The sequence below is a fragment of the Salmo trutta genome, chromosome 26, assembly GCF_901001165.1.
Source record: "Salmo trutta chromosome 26, fSalTru1.1, whole genome shotgun sequence".
Lineage (NCBI taxonomy): Eukaryota > Metazoa > Chordata > Actinopteri > Salmoniformes > Salmonidae > Salmo > Salmo trutta.
In genome coordinates this window covers 31354976-31369389 of record NC_042982.1, presented here as the reverse complement: position 1 = coordinate 31369389, position 14414 = coordinate 31354976, and positions in this window count along the sequence as shown.

The following is a 14414-nucleotide window of genomic DNA, read 5'->3' as shown; positions in this document are numbered from 1 at the left end:
CACCGATCAGGAGTAGTGGCGTTGGTCATGCAAAATTCCAACTGATCACACCCGGATCCACACCGAAGCCCTGGCACCTGGCCAACGGGGATTTCACTCCACTCCCAAACCTGTTGGGAAGGAGAGAGGAATGAAAGAACACAGCAAACCCAGGGGTAAACGAGGGAATTAACTCATTTAACCAGGAAAATATATAAATTAATGATTGAATGAAAGATTGGAAGAGTGTGGGAAAGAGTAGAAAACTGAGAATAGGTAATTGGGAGATGACGCCCATTGAGTCAGCCATGAGGTCTGTATGGGTTGTGTTAAAAAGAGCCCTCATGGAGTGAATGAAAAATGTCTGTGAAATAACTGAACCAAAATAATCAAACCCAACCCACTTCCATCCCCCACGACACTCAGAGGGTGAATGCAGTTTTATCAGTACTATATATCAATTTTTTGCAACTTTTAAAGACTGATTTGTGACACAACTGATAATGGACACTCCAAAATCCTTTCCCTAACTATTCTGGAAGACTATTTTTCCTACTCAGGCCTATGGCAAATATGGACGACAACACAATAAAGCGCTTGGATTATTCAATCATCGACATATATTGAAAACAGTTCCTAACTCTACTTAGTACTGACAACACATTTCCAAAACAGAAATAAGAACACTATCTTATCTTTTCCATGTTTGGGATTGTTACTATTTGATTGACCGCAACTATGTCAATTTGCCAATTTCCTAAACAGAGTCATCCCAAGAAAGAAAACATCCAAGGAAAAGCAAATATTAACACAAATATGTTATTACAAATACCAATGCATTTGAGAATGCACATGCATTCACACACACACACACACACACACACACACACACACACACACACACACACACACACACACACACACACACACACACACACACACACACACACACACACGTACCAGGGCTGTCTCTGTGGTAATCTGAGACCGGAGGGGACCTTTCAGAGGAAAGCAGCTCAAAGCTAAGTAAGAGCAGCTGATGTTGCATCATACTTCAAACATTCTTCAAATTAACATTATGTCAAAGGCTACAGAGTGCTCTCTCTCTCTCTCTCTCTCTCACACACACACACACACACACACACACACACACACACACACACACACACACACACACACACACACACACACACACACACACACACACACACACACACACACACAGACACACTAACTCTCTGCCCAGTTACGTTCAAGCTGGTAAGGGGGAGAGGGGAGTTCTAAATCTGAAACTCTGGACCTTACAATATTTTCCTTAATTTATAAACACTGTTATTTGTAGGTTGTGTTTTAAAGCAGTGCGAGTGGAGATTCTCACCAAGCAAGTGAACAAACGTTGCAGATGTTTCTAGAACGTTCCAGGACAGCTGTTGGAATGTTTTCCCACCGCATGACAGAGGACAAGAAAGCACAGCCAATGGCTTCCCTGACCCAGGTCACCTGACCAGGTCACTTGACCAGAACCCGACCATTGGCGCTGTGGTCAGCTCAACCCAGCCCACGCGGCTGTGTGTGCACAGATCTAACGCCAAACGCAGAAAGAAGATGTCAGTCAGCGACTTCAAAAGCGATCCACTCCTACACAGAGGGAGATTCTGCAGCCAACGGAATGGACCCAGGTCCATGTATCCTGCTGGAGTGGGTGAGGTCAGACAGACAGACAGACAGACAGACAGACAGACAGACAGACAGACAGACAGACAGACAGACAGAATGACAGACAGACAGACAGACAGACAGACAGACAGACAGACAGACAGACAAGCAGGCAGACAAGCAGACAGACAGAGACAGACAGGGAAGCAGAGAGACAGACAAATATTTTGCACACACACACACACACACACACACACACACACACACACACACACACATACATACACACATAAAATACGCTACACTCAGAAATACGCAAGAACACATATTTCCTGCAGGAATTTGTGACAACTCCATTTATGTAAATTGTATTTCACTTTCTGCACAGTGGTCTCTATTTAGGTGAAGGCCCGTATGGATGTAGGATCTTAATTTTATCTCTTTTGTTTCTGAGCATTTTCCTGCACAGCAGGAAGTGCAAACCTGTAGTGTATTTGCATTTTAAAAAGGCTTCTAAGTTTATAATTTCCACTTTGAAAATTTCAACTTGATTTGCCCTAACGAAAAGTATCAATCCCTACAAAAATGTCAATGGATTATAATCCACATAATAATTCAAATTTCAGGTTGCTGCAGGATTATTTTCCTGATGTAGAAAACTGGATCAAATGAAGATCCTACCTCTGTACAAACACAGCCATAACACCAGTGGCCAGACTAACAGGTGTTATATGAATAATCATCATAGGAACATGTGCTAATGAATGACTAGTTAGAAAACAGCCAGGCTGTAAGTGATTGGTGCCGACAGACATGTGAAAACATCTTACATGTCTACCACTAATAAGGACTAAAGACTCAGAGAGCTCTGAAAAGAAACATAATCCTTCTACGTGTGAGTGTATCATCTGTATATGTATAAGTGATGTGTTTGTAAAACAATGTTGAATATTCTAAATATAGCCAGCAAAAAACAGACCACCACCTCTCCTGTAGAAACCTTCACAATCTGAGATCTGAGGAGCTCATTATGAGTGAGAGGTGACTGACTAACCCACCCACCATCCTGCCAGTGTCACTCTACCCAGAGAAGTTGATGGCCTAGGCCTACAGACACTGTGAAGAGCTGGGAACCCAGTCAGATTGTAGGTGGCCCAGGCCCCAGGCCTACAGACACTGTGAAGAGCTGGGAACCCAGTCAGATTGTAGGTGGCCCAGGCCCCAGGCCTACAGACACTGTGGATGAGCTGGGAACCCAGTCAGATTGTAGGTGGCCCAGGCCCCAGGCCTACAGACACTGTGGATGAGCTGGGAACCCAGTCAGACTGTAGGTGGCCCAGGCCCCAGGCCTACAGACACTGTGGAGGAGCCTGGAACCCAGTCAGATTGTAGGTGGCCCAGACCCCAGGCCTACAGACACTGTGGAGGCGCTGGGAACCCAGTCAGATTGTAGGTGGCCCAGGCCCCAGGCCTACAGACACTGTGAAGGAGCTGGGAACCCAGTCAGACTGTAGGTGGCCCAGGCCCCAGGCCTACAGACACTGTGGATGAGCTGGGAACCCAGTCAGACTGTAGGTGGCCCAGGCCCCAGGCCTACAGACACTGTGGAGGAGCCTGGAACCCAGTCAGATTGTAGGTGGCCCAGACCCCAGGCCTACAGACACTGTGGAGGAGCCTGGAACCCAGTCAGATTGTAGGTGGCCCAGACCCCAGGCCTACAGACACTGTGGAGGCGCTGGGAACCCAGTCAGATTGTAGGTGGCCCAGGCCCCAGGCCTACAGACACTGTGGATGAGCTGGGAACCCAGTCAGACTGTAGGTGGCCCAGGCCCCAGGCCTACAGACACTGTGGATGAGCTGGGAACCCAGTCAGACTGTAGGTGGCCCAGACCCCAGGCCTACAGACACTGTGGATGAGCTGGGAACCCAGTCAGACTGTAGGTGGCCCAGGCCCCAGGCCTACAGACACTGTGGAGGAGCTGGGAACCCAGTCAGACTGTAGGTGGCCCAGACCCCAGGCCTACAGACACTGTGGATGAGCTGGGAACCCAGTCAGACTGTAGGTGGCCCAGGCCCCAGGCCTACAGACACTGTGGAGGAGCCTGGAACCCAGTCAGACTGTAGTGGTGCTGCATCAGCCAGGTGGAGGGTCAGGGAGAGGAGCTGTTCTCATCAACAGCTATAGAGAAAATATAAGATAATATCCCATAATATCCCAATGAGCATTCCTAGCGCCCTCTAGTGTTCAATGTGAGGGATAGCACATAAAGAGTCCCAGAGCACTTACAGTAAATATATTGAAAGTAATACAAAGAACCAAAAAAAAAGATAGACTGGGATGGGAAGAAGGAGAGGAAGAGGAAGAGGGAGAATGGTCATCTGATGTGCCTCTTAGTCACACCAGCTGGTGGCTGCATGTATGGTGTTATTAGGTGTTATCAGTGTGTTACTAGACAGTGTTTGTATGGTGTTATTAGGTGTTATCAGTGTGTTACTACACAGTGTTTGTATGGTTTTATTAGGTGTTATCAGTGTGTTACTACACAGTGTTTGTATGGTGTTATTAGGTGTTATCAGTGTGTTACTAGACAGTGTTTGTATGGTGTTATTAGGTGTTATCAGTGTGTTACTACACAGTGTTTGTATGGTGTTATTAGGTGTTATCAGTGTGTTATTGGACAGTGTTTGTATGATGTTATTAGTGTGTTACTAGACAGGGTTTGTATGGTGTTATTAGGTGTTATCAGTGTGTTACTACACAGTGTTTGTATGGTGTTATCAGTGAGTTACTAGACAGTGTTTGTATGGTGTTATCAGTGAGTTACTAGACAGTGTTTGTATGGTGTTATTAGGTGTTATCAGTGTGTTATGGTGTTTGTATGGTGTTATTAGGTGTTATCAGTGAGTTACTACACAGTGTTTGTATGGTGTTATTAGGTGTTATCAGTGTGTTACTACACAGTGTTTGTATGGTGTTATTAGGTGTTATCAGTGTGTTATTGGACAGTGTTTGTATGATGTTATTAGTGTGTTACTAGACAGTGTTTGTATGGTGTTATTAGGTGTTATCAGTGTGTTACTACACAGTGTTTGTATGGTGTTATCAGTGAGTTACTAGACAGTGTTTGTATGGTGTTATTAGGTGTTATCAGTGTGTTACTACACAGTGTTTGTATGGTGTTATCAGTGAGTTACTACACAGTGTTTGTATGGTGTTATTAGGTGTTATCAGTGAGTTACTACACAGTGTTTGTATGGTGTTATCAGTGTGTTACTAGACAGTGTTTGTATGGTGTTATCAGTGTGTTACTAGACAGTGTTTGTATGGTGTTATTAGGTGTTATCAGTGTGTTACTACACAGTGTTTGTATGGTGTTATCAGTGAGTTACTAGACAGTGTTTGTATGGTGTTATTAGGTGTTATCAGTGTGTTACTACACAGTGTTTGTATGGTGTTATCAGTGAGTTACTACACAGTGTTTGTATGGTGTTATTAGGTGTTATCAGTGAGTTACTACACAGTGTTTGTATGGTGTTATTAGGTGTTATCAGTGTGTTACTAGACAGTGTTTGTTAGGTGTTATCAGGGTGTTACTAGACAGTGTTTGTATGGTGTTATTAGGTGTTATCAGTGTGTTACTAGACAGTGTTTGTATGGTGTTATTAGGTGTTATCAGTGTGTTACTACACAGTGTTTGTATGGTGTTATTAGGTGTTATCAGTGTGTTACTACACAGTGTTTGTATGGTGTTATTAGGTGTTATCAGTGTGTTACTAGACAGTGTTTGTATGGTGTTATTAGGTGTTATCAGTGTGTTACTACACAGTGTTTGTATGGTGTTATCAGTGTGTTACTACACAGTGTTTGTATGGTGTTATCAGTGTGTTACTACACAGTGTTTGTATGGTGTTATCAGTGTGTTACTAGACAGTGTTTGTATGATGTTATCAGTGTGTTACTAGACAGTGTTTGTATGGTGTTATTAGGTGTTATCAGTGTGTTATGGTGTTTGTATGGTGTTATCAGTGTGTTACTAGACAGTGTTTGTATGGTGTTATCAGTGTGTTACTAGACAGTGTTTGTATGGTGTTATTAGGTGTTATCAGTGAGTTACTACACAGTGTTTGTATGGTGTTATTAGGTGTTATCAGTGAGTTACTAGACAGTGTTTGTATGTTGTTATTAGGTGTTATCAGTGTGTTAGAGAACAGTGTTTGTATGGTGTTATCACTGTGTTAGCAGACAGTATTTGTATGGTGTTATCAGTGTGTTGTCAGTAGACAGTGTTTGTATGGTGTTATCAGTGTGTTGTCAGTAGACAGTGTTTATATGGTGTTATCAGTGTGTTGTTAGTACACAGTGATTGTATGGTGTTATCAGTGTGTTGTTAGTACACAGTGATTGCATGGTGTTATCAGTGTGTTGTTAGTACACAGTGATTGTATGGTGTTATCAGTGTGTTGTTAGTACACAGTGATTGTATGGTGTTATCAGTGTGTCAGTTGACAGTGTTTGTATGGTGTTATCAGCGTGTTGGTAGATACACAGTGATTGTATGGTGTTATCAGTGTGTCAGTTGACAGTGATTGTATGGTGTTATAAGTGTGTTGTCAGTTGACAGTGTTTGTATGGTGTTATCAGTGTGTTGTTAGTACACAGTGTTTGTATGGTGTTATCAGTGTGTTGTTAGTAGACAGTGTTTGTATGGTGTTATCAGTGTGTTGTCAGTAGACAGTGTTTGTATGGTGTTATAAGTGTGTCAGTTGACAGTGATTGTATGGTTTTATCAGTGTGTTGTCAGTAGACAGTGTTTGTATGGTGTTATCAGTGTGTTGTTAGTAGACAGTGTTTGTATGGTGTTATCAGTGTGTTGTTAGTACACAGTGTTTGTATGGTGTTATCAGTGTGTTGTCAGTAGACAGTGTTTGTATGGTGTTATCAGTGTGTTGTCAGTAGACAGTGTTTGTATGGTGTTATCAGTGTGTCAGTAGACAGTGTTTGTATGGTGTTGTCAGTGTGTCAGTTGACAGTGTGTAACTCTGCTCTGCTCTTCATCATCAGAGAGTCATCAGACTAGGGAACACACAGTACATCCCTCTTTCTCTTTCTCTGTTTCTTACAAACACTCTCACACGCAAATCTTAAATCTCTCCAACCGACAATAATAACAACAACAGATGTCAGGATTTTGCATGTTACCCCACTTCCATAACATTCCCCAGCGTTCCCCTCTGCTCCGCATTGCTCCTTTTTCTGTCGTGACAGGGCTGACAGCGATTGATCACCTCTTCTTCCGACAATTCTGATTCGGAGCCGGGAGCGTCTCTGGCTAAAATTAGTGGAAGGCTCAATCAACAGTCTAATTCGGAGCTGGAGTATGTGTGTTGGGGGGAGGAATAGGGGAGTAGGGGAACAGGTTGTGTGTGTGTTGGGGGGAGGAATAGGGGAGTAGGGGAACAGGTTGTGTGTGTGTTGTGGGGAGGAATAGGGGAGTAGGGGAACAGGTTGTGTGTGTGTTGGGGGGAGGAATAGGGGATTAGGGGAACAGGTTGTGTGTGTGTTGGGGGGAGGAATAGGGGAGTAGGGGAACAGGTTGTGTGTGTGTTGGGGGGAGGAATAGGGGAGTAGGGGAACAGGTTGTGTGTGTGTTGGGGGGAGGAATAGGGGAGTAGGGGAACAGGTTGTGTGTGTGTTGGGGGGAGGAATAGGGGAGTAGGGGAACAGGTTGTGTGTGTGTTGGGGGGAGGAATAGGGGAGTAGGGGAACAGGTTGTGTGTGTGGTGGGGCGAGGAATAGGGGAGTAGAGGAACAGGTTGTGTGTGTGGTGGGGGGAGGAATAGGGGAGTAGGGGAACAGGTTGTGTGTGTGTTGGGGGGAGGAATAGGGGAGTAGGGGGAACAGGTTGTGTGTATGGTGGGGGGGGGGGGAATAGGGGAGTAGGGGAACAGGTTGTGTGTGTGGTGGGGGGAGGAATAGGGGAGTAGGGGAACAGGTTGTGTGTGTGGTGGGGGGAGGAATAGAGGAGTAGGGGAACAGGTTGTGTGTGTGGTGGGGGGAGGAATAGGGGAGTAGGGGAACAGGTTGTGTGTGTGGTGGGGGGAGGAATAGGGGAGTAGGGGAGCAGGTTGTGTGTGTGTTGGGGGGAGGAATAGGGGAGTAGGGTAACAGGTTGTGTGTGTGGTGGGGGGAGGAATAAGGTAGTAGGGGGACAGGTTGTGTGTGGTGGGGGAATAGGGGAGTAGGGGAACAGGTTGTGTGTGTGGGGGGGAATAGGGAAGTAGGGGAACAGGTTGTGTGTGTGGGGGAGTAGGATAACAGGTTGTGTGGGGGGGAATAGGGGAGTAGGGGAACAGTTTGTGTGTGTGGGGGGAATAGGGGAGAGGGGAACAGGTTGTGTGTGGGGGGAATAGGGGAGTAGGGGAACAGGTTGTGTGTGGGGGGAATAGGGGAGTAGGGGAACAGGTTGTGTGTGTGGGGGAATAGGGGAGTAGGGGAACAGGTTATGTGTGTGGGGGAATAGGATAACAGGTTGTGTGTGGGGGGAATAGGGGAGTAGGGGAACAGGTTGTGTGTGGGAGGAATAGGGGAGTAGGGGAACAGGTTGTGTGTGTGGGGGAATAGGGGAGTAGGGTAACAGGTTGTGTGTGGGGAGAATAGGGGAGTAGGGGAACAGGTTGTGTGTGGGAGGATTGGGGAGTAGGGGAACAGGTTGTGTGTGTGGGGGAATAGGGGAGTAGGGGAACAGGTTGTGTGTGTGGGGGAATAGGATAACAGGTTGTGTGTGGGGGGGAATAGGGGAGTAGGGGAACAGGTTGTGTGTGGAAGGAATAGGGGAGTAGGGGAACAGGTTGTGTGTGTGGGGAATAGGGTAGTAGGGGAACCGGTTGTGTGTGGGAGGAATAGGGGAGTAGGGGAACAGGTTGTGTGTGGGGGAGTAGGATAACAGGTTGTGTGTGTGGGGGGAATAGGGGAGTAGGGGAACAGGTTGTGTGTGGGGGGAGTAGGATAACAGGTTGTGTGTGTGGGGGAATAGGGGAGTAGGGGAACAGGTTGTGTGTGGTGGGGGAATAGGGGAGTACAGGAACAGGTTGTGTGTGTGGGGGAATAGGGGAGTAGGGGAACAGGTTGTGTGTGGGAGGAATAGGGGAGTAGGGGAACAGGTTGTGTGTGTGGGGGAATAGGGGAGTAGGGGAACAGGTTGTGTGTGGGGGGAATAGGGGAGTAGGGGAACAGATTGTGTGTGGGGGGAATAGGGGAGTAGGGGAACAGATTGTGTGTGGGAGGAATAGGGGAGTAGGGGAACAGGTTGTGTGTGTGGGGGGGGGGGACAGGGTGTAGTGGAGGCTTCTGAGTGCTGGGGCAGATCAGTAGCTGGATCCCGTGGGACTTCCTGTTCCTGTGGGACACTGGCTCTGATTACTGTCACTGACCAGAGAGTGCGTTCCCTCCCATCTTTTGTTCGCTTTCTTCTAGTCCCTCAAAAGTTGAGGTTGATGTGGTACGCAATGAGGCCCGGGCCCAGTGTAGCTCCCTACTGAGAAGCACCTTTCATACCTCTTTTTACTCAACCCCTACTGAGAAGCACCTTTCATACCTCTTTTTACTCAACCCTACTGAGAAGCACCTTTCATACCTCTTTTTACTCAACCCCTACTGAGAAGCACCTTTCATACCTCTTTTTACTCAACCCTACTGAGAAGCACCTTTCATACCTCTTTTTACTCAACCCCTACTGAGAAGCACCTTTCATACCTCTTTTTACTCAACCCCTACTGAGAAGCACCTTTCATACCTCTTTTTACTCAACCCCTACTGAGAAGCACCTTTCATACCTCTTTTTACTCAACCCCTACTGAGAAGCACCTTTCATACCTCTTTTTACTCAACCCCTACTGAGAAGCACCTTTCATACCTCTTTTTACTCAACCCCTACTGAGAAGCACCTTTCATACCTCTTTTTACTCAACCCCTACTGAGAAGCACCTTTCATACCTCTTTTTACTCAACCCCTACTGAGAAGCACCTTTCATACCTCTTTTTACTCAACCCCTACTGAGAAGCACCTTTCATACCTCTTTTTACTCAATCCCTACTGAGAAGCACCCCCCCCACACCCAGTTTCCCCAGCTTGACCTCTGCCCTCCTCAGAGCCTGGTTATTAGCTTCTTTATCAGTGCCACGCTCCCCCCCCCTCCTTCTCACAGGCCTTCTCGCGTTGCATGTAAACCAAGACAGGCTTTAGTTGGAAACAAATGCAGTCCAAATGCCTTTCGAACGGTGGAGGTGCAGCAGTGTCTGGTGGCTAGTTGGTTCTAGTTTCATTTGGAGGGGGAGTTTGGGGGTAGTCTGTGTGATTGGTGTGATGATGAGTGTGTACATGTGTGTGTGTGTGTGTGTGTGTGTGTGTGTGTGTGTGTGTGTGTGTGTGTGTGTGTGTGTGTGTGTGTGTGAGAGAGAGAGAGAGAGAAGGGAGACAGTAAGGGGTGAAGTTGGGGTGAAAAGCATAAGAAAGGTTGGGAGGCATATAGCTTAGTGCATGGCATGGGGCTAGTCTGGGCTTGACTAGAAACCAGTGAGCATGAACAGATGTAGGCAGGTCAAGGGAGGTCAGAGGGTGCAGGTGAACTATCCCTCTAGGAATGATCTCTTTCTCTCTCTCTCTCTCTCTCTGATTCCATGATGGTTGGAGGCACTAGCTTCACTCGGTAATAATCATAAAAAGATGCAGGTTGTAGTTGTGGAGGAACCCATCGCTATGTCACTGTGCCCTTCTCTCTTCCTCCCTCTCCTCAATCTCTCCCTCACTCCTATCTGTCTTCTCTGTCCTCCTATCTCCTTCTCTCCCATTCTCACTCCTCTTCGTTCAAAGACGAGGAGGAGAGGAGGAGCTGCTGTCCTTGAGACTGAAGCCACAGAGATGCCCCTGTTTTTCAGCTGACACATACACACACACACAAACATTTTACATGTATCTAACCCTTAATTTTTGGCACTAAACAGTCTCCATATATACTTCCGTAGATTTTTTTAATTGGTACCGTGGCCTTCAGACGAGTCTTGTGAGGCCTGTAGGCGTCCTAGACCAAATCAACTGACATGTACAGTACGTGTTCGTTAGAGTCTCACCTTTCCACAGAGGGGTGTAGCCCAAACTGTTCAGACACTACAGATAGAAGTTGACAGATTGGCTGTACTGACTTCAGACGAGTCACAAGACATTTGTTGGGGTTGTAGAGCAAAACAAAGAACACCGTAGTGTTTGTGAGAGTCTCATCTTTCATAACAGTTTGTCGGCTAAACCAATTGGACACTACAGACTATTTTGTGAGAAGACCATTTACCGCAGATGCAGAAGTGCGACATAGGGGCACGGACATGGACCTTAGGGGGTTTAGAACACTTATTTCAGAAGCATTTGAGAGTTTTCGTCTTCTTTCTACGTCAGGGTCAATAAATGCTGTTCTACTAAAAGTCATTGACATTACAATTCACTCTGAATTAAACATTATTTTAACTATACAGCATTGGTAGTATTTATTTTCTCACATTTTGGTCATATAGTTTTTCAAGAAGGACCGTCCTCCTTCATAGTAACAAACCTTTCGGTTTCACCTCTGAATCCGTTCTCCTCTGTAAAGCCTCCTCTGAATCCGTTCTCCTCTGTAAAGCCTCCTCTGAATCCGTTCTCCTCTGTAAAGCCTCCTCTGAACCCGTTCTCCTCTGTAAAGCCTCCTCTGAACCTGTTCTCCTCTGTCCACCCTCCTCCTCTGTCCACCCTCCTCTGAACCCGTTCTCCTCTGTCCACCCTCCTCTGAACCTATTCTTCTCTGTCCACCCTCCTCTGAACCTATTCTCCTCTGTAAAGCCTCCTCTGAACCCGTTCTCCTCTGTCCACCCTCCTCTGAACCTATTCTCCTCTGTCCACCCTCCTCTGAACCTATTCTCCTCTGTCCACCCTCCTCTGAACCCATTCTCCTCTGTCCACCCTCCTCTGAACCCATTCTCCTCTGTCCACCCTCCTCTGAACCTATTCTCCTCTGTCCACCCTCCTCTGAACCTATTCTCCTCTGTCCACCCTCCTCTGAACCCATTCTCCTCTGTCCACCCTCCTCTGAACCTATTCTCCTCTGTCCACCCTCCTCCTCTGTCCACCCTCCTCTGAACCCGTTCTCCTCTGTCCACCCTCCTCCTCTGTCCACCCTCCTCTGAACCCATTCTCCTCTGTCCACCGTGCAGAAAGACAAATAAACATAGACTGACTCGCTCCCTGAGTGCCCCCCTCACCGCCCGCCATAGCAGCCCCTCTATCAGAGAGCCCCTCCACTCAGGTTTCACTTCTCTGAGCTTCCTGCTGCGCCCAGTCACGCTGACACACACCCTTACACTCAACCAGTCCAATATTGAATGCGTGGGTGTGAGAAAATATGTAGGCCTACATGTGTGTCTAGGTATTTCAGGTTTGTGGTCAATCCCATGTCAATTTAGGTAGTGAATTGGAATTCAAGAGCTGAAAAACACCCTAATTGCACTTTACATTTCTTGAATAGAAATGTTTATGAACCTCCTGCTCGATTACCTGAATCTAAATGCAATTGACCCTAACCCAGATGTAAATATAAAACATAGACACTGCATTAGGAAACGTAATGTAACAAAATGTAGAAAAAGTCAAGGGGTCTGATTACTTTCCGAATGCACGGTATGTGTGTGTGTTGAGCTTGATCCTGACTCATCATGGTTGTCACCAAGCTTCCTGTTTGTATTAAACAATCTCTGTCCAGAGAGATAAAGGAGGGGGAGGGTCAACAGATATGTAGAAAGAGAGACAGATTTCTTCTCCCTACTCTCCCTCTATCTTACAGAAAAATAAAGACAACATAGAGGACAATTAGAAATCCCTCTCAGAGCACTCCCTCTGAGAGCACTCCCTCTGAGAGCACTCCCTCTCAGAGCACTCAGATGTGGGTAGCAGGATTAGGGCTGTCAGCAGCGCGACAGCTGCGTACATCTGGAGCTGTTGGCCCCTTACAGCTCAATCCTCACATCGTTACATACAGCTAGCTACAGCTACCCCACTGTCTGCCCTGCTTTACTCTGCTGTGCTACACATCACGTCATTACTGACAAACACACACCTTTACCCTGCTCTATCTTACATCCCCCATCTACTGTCTAGCCCTTCCCTGGGGGAAGGATTTATGTGTGACACATGCTGTTTTTCATGATGACGTACAGATAGGTATCTCTGGTTACGTGACTGTATAATATGCTGGTGGCTTGTGAGTGTGTGTGTGTGCCGTGGGCTCACTGTGAGAGATAGCCACCTGGTCTTTCATAATCCCTCTATAGAAGATTTAAGCAGTGATCACTCCTACATGTTACCTGGGACGACCAGAGAATGTCTGCCAAAGCCAGGCTATTTTTTCTCAATGAATAGATATTCAACAGTCCAAAAAGTCTCCTTGGTTTCGCTCTCCTTTTATTGTGGAATACACTATAGTGCACAATGACAATTCAATTGCCTACCATTATAGAACTGTCCAATCAGTTGCTGACTTATGGGTCAGAATGAATAATTATCTAACAAAATGTTTGTGACTTCCTTAAAGTTTTCATACAAAAATATCGCCCTAGAATCTATCCCACGACCATTTATTATTAAGAATGTTTCAAAAATACTTGGAGATATTTTTTACAGACCAAATCATAAGGTGTTTGACAGTAAATATGTGCTAAAGTGCAACGTTACGTGTCTATGTTTTTGTAGATGTCTACATTTTGTTTTGTATGGCTGCATGAGAAAGTGTTTTGTATGTCTGCATGAGAAAGTGTGTGTGTGTGTGTGTGTTCCCTATCATCCAGACAGATTTCATAGCTATCTATCAGACAGTGCAGGAACACATTGTAACGATGGTGTAGGAATGTCTAGTACTCTGACTCAAAGCTTTGCCTCAAGGATAGGCAGACGTCACATAGCAGTGCAGAAAAACAACCAAATGGCCAAATATAGGAATAGCTGAATTCTTACATCAGACACAGTTATACCATGCAGAGAGAAGGAAAGATAATTGCTGTTTTTTAAGCATGGGCGCCCAAAGAGCATGGCACTCCAACATGTTGACACCCATGGCATCTACATTTAATCTATTTATTTATTTATTTATTTATTTTTGTAATGAGAAAAGACTGTCTGTATTGGTAAGACAAACATAATACATGTGTATGGTACTTACAATTTGAGGACAATACTAAATTCCTAATTCCAATCTAGGACTACATGTCACAGTTTCATGAGCATCACCACTGTAACCATGAACGACTTGCAAGTGGACACAGAACAAATGATCAATTAGCGCCATCTTGCGAACATCCTTTATAAAACACTCACACAATCGAAAGACACCATCTCCCATGATTCCCCCATTTCTAAGTCGTATGTAAAGGTCACGTCAGTGTGCGCGATAAGGTAACTACAAACATGGCAGCGCTTTTTTCAATATGATGCTTATGTAGAAGCAATTCTCGGGTCAGAAATGTCGATGAAAACACACGTGTACTTGTCAGATGTAGCAGAAGGATGCTGTGCAGTGCACCGTCTTACAGTAGTAAGTCGTTTATTTTGTCGCCACACAGAGAAATGGGAGTTCTACCGCTGACCTTGTAGCATGTGCAGCTATTGTTGTCTAACGTTAGCTGCCTATGCTAGCTAGCGTTCAATTTTCAGTATTTTAATGGTACTAGTAGCTATACTCGAAGCGATTTACACAAATGTAGACGA